This window comes from Gambusia affinis, linkage group LG07, assembly GCF_019740435.1.
Source record: "Gambusia affinis linkage group LG07, SWU_Gaff_1.0, whole genome shotgun sequence".
Taxonomy (NCBI): Eukaryota; Metazoa; Chordata; class Actinopteri; order Cyprinodontiformes; family Poeciliidae; genus Gambusia; species Gambusia affinis.
The window spans coordinates 15,759,924-15,770,933 of record NC_057874.1 but is presented as its reverse complement, the minus strand read 5'-3'; positions in this window follow the sequence as shown (position 1 = coordinate 15,770,933).

Below are 11,010 nucleotides of genomic sequence, written 5' to 3'. Positions count from 1 at the left end.
TTTAGATTTCCTGGCTTAAAAACAAAACACACAAAAAAGAACACCAAGTATTTTTTTGTTGTTGTTGAAAATGTCACCAATGCTGTGGTTTTCTTCTGTACCCAAAGTGAGTTAATCTGAGTTTGTCCACAAGAGATTATCAAAGGCAAGACCTCTGCTTTGAGCATAAAGATCATTCCCAAAGTTTAGAAATAAATCTGAACAAGCCAAGAAACCATACAATTTTCCTTCAGCACCTGGTTTAGAGAAGGCTCACACAGCCGCTTGTGTTCTTCTTTTGTCCTGCTGTCTCTTTTTTGTCCTATCACAATCAACTGGCCTCTCAAGCCTGAAGTACTCAGAGTGAACTTGAAGCTGATATATGCAGGGGATAGCCTTCAAGACAAAGACAACACCTGTGTAATAACTCAGAGTTCAGCATCTCCACAGCACTAACTACTTCAGACAGCCTCTGTCAAAAAAATGAGCTATAAATGTGTGTATGTGTGTGTGAGGGTGTGCGTCTAACATGTTGGCTATACCTCAGAGAGCCAGTTAAATGTAAAATGGAGAGAGAGAACTGAGAATATGACTCAACCTGGGAGTGCATTTCAAAGCCGACAACCTCCACCGAAGTTTCATGGCATCCATTATTTATTGGGTCCTCTTTGACATATTCAGCAGCCTCTTTCCCTGCTAGACAGGAAAGTGGACCGCTAGAACATCTGAGGAAATTCATCCACAAAGAAAACAGTTCTCTCCAGTCTGATAAATGTTTGTGCAGTTTATTGTATAAAAAATTACTTTATGGTATCTTATTGCATTCTGATTTGTTATTTTATATAATCTGAATTGCATAAAAGTCCCATTAATGGATCTCCAACTCCAATCATCAAGAGCTTTTATCCGGCTTTTTTTTTTAGATGCTTCGCTGCTCCAACACAACTCAGTCAAGTAAATGGCTCATTGCTGGATTTCAGCCGAATTTGATGACATGGTCTGGAGCTAATTCAAACGTTTTATTCAGAAGTTGGAGACTGGAGTTCCATGGTTTAAGCGGGCATATGTGAATTGGCAACAGTGTAACCTTAACATGTTGCCAATTTGCAGTTAAAACAACTCAATTAGTAATTTGTTGGTTTAGTGTCTTTTTTTTAAATGAACCAGTCTGGTTTTAGACAACCTTTTTGCTTAGATTTGTGAGTTCTGCTGTGTCTGTGCATTGTGTTGAACTCCTGAGCTGCAGATTTCTTCTTCAGGAGGCCGGAGCTTTAGTAGTAACCTCGAACCCTTTGTGTTCTGCCTACACTTTTTAGAATTTCTGCATTATTTATCTGATCTTTGTTTTCTACAAAGTGAAACTGACTTATTTCTCCTCTTGTTAGAACCTTCAATGTGCCCAGATACTTTTAGTCGTAACTTCCTGGCTCCTGGTAGCTCCTTACCCTGGTAATGGTTGAGAATAAATAATTCTGTTTTCCTTCTATTTCTTTAAGCTAGTTGCTAAGCTAAAGATAAAGGAAATGACGTTAAGAAATACAAATGAGAGCTATGGTTAAAGAATATGACACACTAGGGAACACCCTCTTTCAGGCATAGCTTAGACAGAAAAGGGATGGAAAACTTTTGTTTGATGTCATTTTGTCCAGCTAGCTCCTAGCACATGAAATGGACCAGCTGTATTTTGATATTAATAAATGGAATTCATGAATTCAACTCACTGAGTCTTTTTCAACCTCATACATCAAGAACTCAGCATGGAGAAAGGATATAATCCACTAAGGCTCCTCCCACCTTAACCTCCAACCTCTCTTCCCTCCAACACTCACTAAACTCCTTTTAACACCATTTTCTCTATTTTATCTCACAAAATCATAGACTAACACTCAGGCTCTGTAACGTTTACCTGAACATCTTTTTGTCTCATGCTGACGTAACACAGAGAGCTTTGGCATCAACCTAACCTGTGAGACGAATGCTTCTGCTCCTTCTACTTTGGACCAAATAACAGAGTATTTTTTGACACTCGACTGTGTAGAGATGTCATTACTGTCACTTCATGGATATCAAAGGAAGCTCCAAGGTATAAAACATCACCCTTCAAACATCTTGAACATGACAGATGGAGAAGCAGCTGCTCACATCCTTTCTCCTTCTTTCTACTGGATATTTTGGATTTCTTTTAAACCACCTTTGTGATAGAAGCTTCTTGTATATACATTTCATGCCGCATCTATTTCTTTTACTTAATTTATCTTTAAACTGACACTGTATTCCTTTGAAAATGTAGAGTTTGCATTCAGAAAATCGTGTTCCTTTTGGGGGTCAAGTAGAGGAGGAGTGAAAATTGGTTTCTGAACTCGTGCTAAAAATCAGCTGTCACTACAACTGCCGGCCCACCAGACTGTAAACCGTGAAGCCCTTTTTTATTGCACCAAATGACCCTCCACATATGGTAGAACTTAACAACAGTGGGGGAGTGTTTTCACACTCCAAGGAATTCATCACCTTCCCGGTAGATTGTTTGCTAGCTTCTCTCCTCCACCTGTCATCCTGCTGGCTGTAAAATGTTTAAGCTAAAGAACAGTAACAAAGATTTCATGAGTAGTAAACTAATTAGATGTTTATACAGATTACAAAATTGAATTAATTTATTTAAACGTCTTATTTAAAACTAGCAGGAAAAGTTTTAATTTTGAAACAGAAAATGAAACCGTTAGATGTTTTGTTTAGTGCTTCAATTTAAAAAATCCTTTTTGTTTCGTTATTGTCCCTTTGATTGGTTATTGCAGTGCCTTTTTAACTGTTTTTCTACTTATTAAACAGTCAGAAAAGATCAGCATCTCCGTGATCATTTTGTAGCTCCTGTCTGTGGAGGCTGTTCAGGAAACATTGTATAATGTAAGCAACCTATGCCACCATTTCCTGGTTCATTGGGTATGGCTTCATACTCCAGTGAATGCTTGATGTTCAGTTCTGGTACATTTTTAACTTGAGCCGCTTAGATGAGAGGATGACTGCAGGTGTGATACATTAACTACTTTTCTCTTTTCCCTGGTTTCATAAAGCTAATGTGGCTTAACAGAAACATGGGAAACATGAAGCTGGACCAGGCTCTGGTTTGTTTTGTTTTGTAAGTCACATGTGAATAATAATTAAAAAAACTAGAAAAAAAAAAGTTTAACCATTTGATGCATAGATTACTACAATCTTAGTCAAGATTTTTCTTCAATGGTGTTCATGTTCCGCATGAATAACGTAACATTTGTTTTTTTGCATGTCTTTTGATTGCATTTATTTGTCAAACTGATCAACATTATGTATTGTGAGACACTATGGAATAATATTTTTTTTATATAAACTAACGCAGCCATATATTGTAAAATATGCTAATATTGGGAATTAGAATGAGTCGGCAATGAACTTAAAGATGTGTAAATGAGTTTCAAATACATTTCAGAGCAAGTAAGCAATACAAAAACAAGGTTCCTGATTCTTCCTTTGTTTATTTATTTTTTATCTTTCTTGCAGTAACAAGTCCTAGTATATGGCTCAGCAATTAGTACCTTTGTAGTCACTCAAGTGCTACTTGTGCAGAATAACAATTCCCTCTAGTCTTTTAGGAACTGGAAAAGCAAAGTCAAATTCTGTCTTTTAAAGAAGGCAGTGTAAGTGTGCTTTAATTAGAGAGAGCTTTTTGCACAGGAGGCAGAGTAATTGTCTGTGCTTTCTCTCCCAGGACATTTCAACACAGTGGGGCAGATTGTAGTGAACGGACATTTAATCATCCCCCAATTTTCATCAGTGCACTTCATGATTCTAACAGCCAGCTAGCTGACCACGTTTTGATCAACTAAACTGATACAAACATACTTAGAAGTGAAACAACGTGAGACAGCTTGGGCAGGATCTCAGATAACACTATTCGTTTTAGGAAATTCTGTTTATTGACTTATTGCTTGTTACAGATCTGCAAGAAAAAATTTTTTATTGCAGCTTTTGGTTTGCTAAAGCAAATTTTTATTCTTTAAGATCTCTTGGGTTGAGATGTTTGTTTCATTTCAGCTAGCAACTATGACTCATCCTACAAAATACTTAAAATTTGTATATATTGTTAATGCTTTACCACCTTGACACATTGAACTGACAGACTGTCTCAACACATTTTCTGCATGCGGAGCTTCAAAACCAGCACATCTCTTAGTTCCCGGGTTTGAATCATTGGTGAAGAATATCCACATTTAGCCTCATAATCCTCAACAGACCCAACAAACATGAAAGTCATAGCAAATGTTGCAAGGAAACACTTTTTGCCATCACATATTTAAACCTAAGGAACCATCATGTCGGGTGTGATGATGTGCACATGAAGACTGATGGAGTTTGCCTTCTGAATGATTTATCCACATATTTGGCTTAAGATGAGAGTTGGAGAGTGTGTAGAATCCTTAAGAGTAATGTTGGATCTCATTGAACGTTTATCAGGGTTCCTGAATGCTGAATCAATCAGCTGTTAATTTTTTTGCCATCTCCACCTTGATGTGTTTCCTTAGTGTCATGTCTTGAGGACGCTATTATTATACATATCCATTGCGTTCCTGGTCAGATTGAGCGTTAATGCTTTTAAGCCTGTCTTTACAAGATCGTGTGAAAATATTTCTCGCCTTGGAAAAAGTGTTCATAACCATCCATGTTACAACCACGAACAGCAATTTATTCTGCTGGGATTCTAAGATGCATTTGTCTAAAAAGCATTCCATTGTAGCTGTCCCTGTGTTTATCTCCATTTTCCCTGTCGAGGGAAAGCATCCTGAAATCATGTTCCTACACCCATAGCTTTTTGCAAGTGGAAATTGGGGGTAAAGAGGTGCACTGTCTACATGCTTTTGGGGCAACTCCCCCTCTCAGCTCCTTCTGACTAGCCAGAAGCAATTAGCAGACACCTGGTAGAGCTGCACATCTGCTGAGCTCATTCTATGAGCTACTTTTCATATAATGAGATAAAAAGTTGTTAAAGGGTTAATTGAGGAGCAATGTTGTGATGGCTTCCTGAAGGCGGAGTTTCGGAAAGAGCAGGAATTTTTAAAGAGACAGAGGCCCAACTTCAAGATGCTAAATTACAAAGTAAAATTTCTTCAAGTGATATTTGATATACAGAATTTTTGAAACATGGTTAATAAAAGATAAAATAGTTACTTGATTGTGCTATAAAATGACACATGTTCCCAGAAAATACAGAATACTGCCCCTTTAAGACTTTCATATGAAGCATTTTTTAAAACTATATTGCTTTCCTTCCTCTTCACAATTATGAACTTCTTTTTATTGTTGTGTTACATAAAACCCTTCTAGAATATATCACAGTTTGGGGTCGTAACCTGAAAAGCTAAAGAGGAGTAATTACTCTTATGAGGCAGGGAATGTTTGCTATCGACTGAAGCTTTTACAAGTTTTCTTTAATGCTTCTAACTGCAGGCCTGATAAATTACACATCGGTATTTGTGGACAAACCCAAAATGCATTCCTTATATTTTCATTTTCAACTCTCATTGGCAGATAAGGAGATGAAGGAACCTCAGAGACTTCCAGACAAATTCTCTGGTGTAAAATGAAGTCTGCACCTCCTCTTCCACACACAAACAAAACAACACACGCTCCAATCCAGAGGACCAGCTTTGGTTCCAGAGGACTGGCTTACCATCAGTCCTTCAACAGATGGATTTCTATTACAGTTTTATAAGCCGAGGTGCCAAGCTCACCCAGTGAACTGGCAGGCACTCCAAAAGAGTCTCTCTGGCAAATTCATGTATCTTGTGAAGAACAAGAACTCCGGGGTAGTTTGCCAGGCTGCATAAAATTGGCTTAACAGACTCTATGTCACTATGGTTTCTACTTTATGGTGGAGATAAAACAAACAGCGGGAACGAGTCGTTTTTCTTCTAGACCTCACAGTTGTGGTATTTCATTTTCTAAAAGAAACTTCAGCATCAGACATACAGGAGTTTTCACTGAAACATGTGATTTCTTGAAGCTTCTTATGAGATGTTTTGTTGTTGGGCTACACGCATCTCAGAGACATAAATTTATATTATGTTTATCTCAGTAGCATAAATAATGTGCGCACAATTATTACGCATGTGAACATTTTGACCATTTCATAATTTGTTTGACATTTTTCCAGCTCAAGCAGTGCAATACTTGTTCAATTTAAGCATATGAGGTGATGTGCATTCGTGTGTAATGAGAGAGGGTGTGAACAAAGGTGATCAGCACCCCACCTCAAGGTGGGATTATTAGTCGGTTCTATTTCTAGGCTACCTAAGAAACATGATTCAAAATCAGAACTTGGAAAATGTATGAGATTTTCAGCACTTATTATGTTGTAGCATAAACATTTGAGCTGAAGCATTTTCTTGCAAACAAACAGGGTGAAAAAAAAATCTAATTGACACTGAAAGAGCTGAGAAGATTTAAACATGAAGCAACCGATTATCCTGCAGTGCTGTAAACTTCAACAACTGCAGCCTACCTGAAGGCCCGAGACGTACCAGATGATCAGTGGTCAGAGACAGCGCCGAGCTGAGGAAGGCAGAAAACCAACCACCGCTTGACAAGGCATGAGGTGAGGACATCCTGAAGTGTTTGCAAAGGGAAGGCACAACACACTGCCATAAAAACGTCAGCTTTTTGTCAACACCACAGAATGAATGTGGAGCATTGAAAGGTAAAGCAGAGGTGATCTTTTTAGAGGGCATGCTGGCCTCTACTGACACTCTGATTAGCTTCAGTTTCCAAGTATGTAATGACCTGCCAACTGTCACTAATCTATTGCACAGTAAAAGTGGAGAACACCTTCCTCATCTTGTTTCTGTTCCGCCCTCAGTCTCAGAAGACTGATTGGATTACACAAACCTTTCTCAAGAGAAGCAGGGATGACTTGGAGGTTACAGATGTAGTCGCCTGTATAGCGAGAGGGTTTCCAGTAGTTAGCTTAAGGTGTTTCTGGAATTCGTTAGTGAATTTCTGATGCAAATATTGCAGATCTACAGACATTTAGCAGTCTTTAATTAATTACTAGAAAGCAAAATATACCATTAAATTATATAGTCCTTTCATCTTGATTCAGCAAAATTTTAGTAACTCTTGAAAAATGCTCTCCATTCACTGTGACCACGTTTGAGCTATTTTTCAAAGAGAAATGGGGCAATATGTTAAGTCTGTGGAGGAGTGAGTACATGTGCGACTGATTTCCCTTCAGAAAGAGTTGGAAGAGAGGTCAGGAGAAAAGTGAGAAAGCACAGAAACAGTATTACACCAAATCCTACATAACAGAGATGGATGAAGTATTGGGCATCCAGAGAGAGGAGACCTGAAAGAGAACTGAGAGAGAGATGAATTGTGCAGTCCTGCAAGCGATAGCAAACACACAGAGTATGAGGAAAATGGATCAAATGCTCTGTCAGTGGTGGCAAATTGTCTTGAAGTGTGTACAATTACAAGTGTATTGTGCAAGTTGCGGAACAAGTGGTGGTGCCACCCACAGTTATTGACACCCCCAGTAATACCATTGAATAAACTAAACTTTCACTGGTGTAGCATATTCTGTAACACCCAACCTTTAATTTGACAGCATTTATTCAGTGGAGACAAAAACACCTGTATATGCTAACATTTTTTTACCAAAATTATATGTGTCACAATTATTGGTGCAACTAGCAATCACATACTGTGAAAAACAGCAACTTAAGAGCTTCCATGCAGGTCTGACATGACATGAAGGATGAATATTAGGTGAAGTTCATATAACCTACTGTTAGGTATTGTAGTAGATCGATGATGCTGTGGGCTTGTTTCACTTTCAGAAGCACTGGGAACTGAGAGTCCATAATATTGTGAACTTAGGGTTAGTAAAAGGGTTAACAGCTGTAATTAGAAAATTGAGATTTACAATTGTTCTTTTCCTTACAAAGACTGCTTTTCATATCAAACACAGAGTATCAAACTACACAAAAGAGGGTGCTTTTAAACTGGGATAAAGGGAAATATTACCTTGGCTCATGTAATTAATCTCCATGAATCCATTCTGTAGACTTTAAGGAGTATTTGTTTTGAAGGTATTGTTATTTTTGTGGCCTTGAGCCCATATATGGCCCACCGCCCAGATCCTGCAGGACAAATGAAGAGTATATAGTTCCCACAAATCCCAAGAGGTGACTGAAGTGAGATCATACAAATCTCTAGCCCCTTTGATGCTACCGCCTGCAGCTAGAATGGTCGGTAGGTTGACAAGTAGATAGAAATGACCTAATATAACTTTATACACATTTAAAGTTATGTGTATAACTACATATGTTATATTTTCATTGGATTCTAGATTATTATTATTATTATTATATCCAAATAGTCATACAACTTTATCATTTTATTTAAAAAAATCAAAGTCACAAATGCTGTCTTATAGATGTGCTCTGTCCCGATTCAATAATTTTAGCATCACTGGCCATAATGAACAGTTCCTCCAGCAGGGGGTGCAGTGCTCCTGTTGCCCCTAGTTATCACAAGGCCACCTTTTGGCAATGCAAACACAATCACACCAACTAGAGCAGAGTCCAGAACTGTGGCCACAAAACACAGCTGACCATCTCAGAGATAAGGAACATGTCAGGTCTTAGTTAAAATCTGTCCGTGACTCACAGTACTAATCTGAGATGTTTTCAAGAAGAATCCTGAACAGTCAGTTGCTATTCGAAGCACATTCCTGCAGAGTTGTGACCACAAACAACACAGATTAAGGGCTGCGGATCACAGGGTGACGTCTCACGTGGGGCTTTCTGTGTGTCTGCATACAAATCAGCTCATTCTGTATTTCACCACACACAGGGACCGAATCATGAACTGCAACCTCCAATTAGTGCAGCAGCTGCCAATGTCAGACATTTACTGTTAACAAAAGAAGTCAGCATAAAGTCACACATTTCTCTCAGGAGTACCTTGGTTTCTACAAAATAGAAACCAAGAAATTATTAAGACTTTAGAGTTTCCTTTCTGTTTATCTTTACTCCTCTTGATTGTGAGGAGCTTCAGCTCCCCCACCCCCTCCACTAAATCAAGTGTCATTCATATCCCCTCAACCCTGAGCCAATTTGCGCCAATTTGAATATTTTGTCTCCTTAAAACATGGTTTGTAGTACGTCTTATTTCCACCCAATAACTGGGCAATAAAAAACTTCTTTCCAGATATATTTTCTGATAGATGATCTATGAGCTTCTGAGGCTTTGCATGGTGTCAAGCTCAACTTGGGTCCTCGCCTTCTCCATTCTTCATCACATTAGTTCCACATTTGTAAGATCTTAAATTTTTCCAATGATTGTGACTGTGTGCATGGGCACGTTCAGGTGAGTCACTCCGATAAAGATAAAGATAAACCAGCGTTTGCTTCACTTGGATCAGTGACATGCAGTCGGGGGAAGAAGTGAAATCATGATGAATAAAGATAACACTAACCACGGTGAGAGAAAATCAATTTGTCCGCTTGATAACTATAAATTAGTTTTCTGTATGATCCCAAAAAAAAAAAATCTGAATTTAAGAGGGGTGAGGTAGTGATGAGCTGTGCCTCACCTCTGATGATGCTGTGTTGCGTTCACTGACAAAGGGAGGCAGTTGGTGCATGTCCATTGCTGACTGTCTTTATATCACCAATGCATGTTTGATTACACATTACTCCAGATGCTGACTTTCCTCAGTCCAACATATTTAATGAATGTGTTTGACATATTTTGTCCTTCAGAATATATTTTAAAATGTTTCACACACCTGCACCTGAGGTTCAAATAAATATGGACGTTTCCGTATATCTAAGATTTAACTTTGAAGAAAAAAGTTCTTACGCTACTCTTGTATGACAGACATGATATCAGAGTAAGTCAGCAGCATACAGTAAGACAGCTCTGGACAAGCAGAGCTAAAAATAATTTCTCTCACTGTCAGCAGTCCTTCAGCAGTCCGCTCATTTGAGATGAAAGTAGTCGGACCAGCTCCCTGGGGCACAAAGAGCGCAAACAGCTTTCACCTCTCAGGCATGCCATTCCTGTAGGTGTACTCTAGAAAATGCAATAAAAATACAGGTCTAATTTCAAAGGGGAAAATTTTCAAATCTAACCACGATCCACAGAGACCGAATGTTAAAAGATCGCACTGTTTACACAAATACAGAAAGGTTATGTTGACAACTTGACAATAAACATAAAACACAATTTATATGAGGTCTTATACTTCCAATAATTTTCTGCTTGCATTTTACGTGGTGACCAAACCTAAGAGGAGATGGCTTTGTCTCATGGTTGTTTCAATGTTTCTTCCTCTGAAAAAATGTTTCAGCAACAACGTGACGAATTCATCGTTTTACAAAAAGGGGGGGAAAAAAATGACTCATTTGCTGTTGCTTATTTTCAAAGAGCTTGTGCCAGCGTGTTTTCAACTGAAGAGGGAGCAAATTACAGGCCAGCCATACACATCGCTTTTGAAAAGGAAGCCTCATTGGAAATGCAATTGACGGTCTCATTCAGCAGCAGTCCGGCACGTCTCGGTTTTAACCAGCACATGAAAAAGCCCCAATAAGATGTGATGAAACTCATACATTTTAACAAGTCTTCTCTGGCTTGGCCTGTTCTCAGATCCTTTGGCTGTCTGGCCCCATCGAGTGGCAAACAGTCACACACTGCAGGGTTAATCAGTGTCTCTAATGGATGCTCAGCAGCCAGGAAACATGACCGCAACCACTGGAAATGATCGGATGCAAGATTGCACAGCCAGGAGGAATTCAAATCATATGTCCTTCATGGTTGAAGGAAACGGGGAAGAAAATGGCACAGAGCATCTTTTGCAGGAGAAGCAAATCTCAAAAGGTTAGCTATAAATACAGCACACGACAGTGGTAATCGATCATTATTGGTCAACAATATCAATAATGAAACTACTGCAGAAATATTAGCACCATATTTCTGGTAAAGGATAGAGCTTTCAGCAAG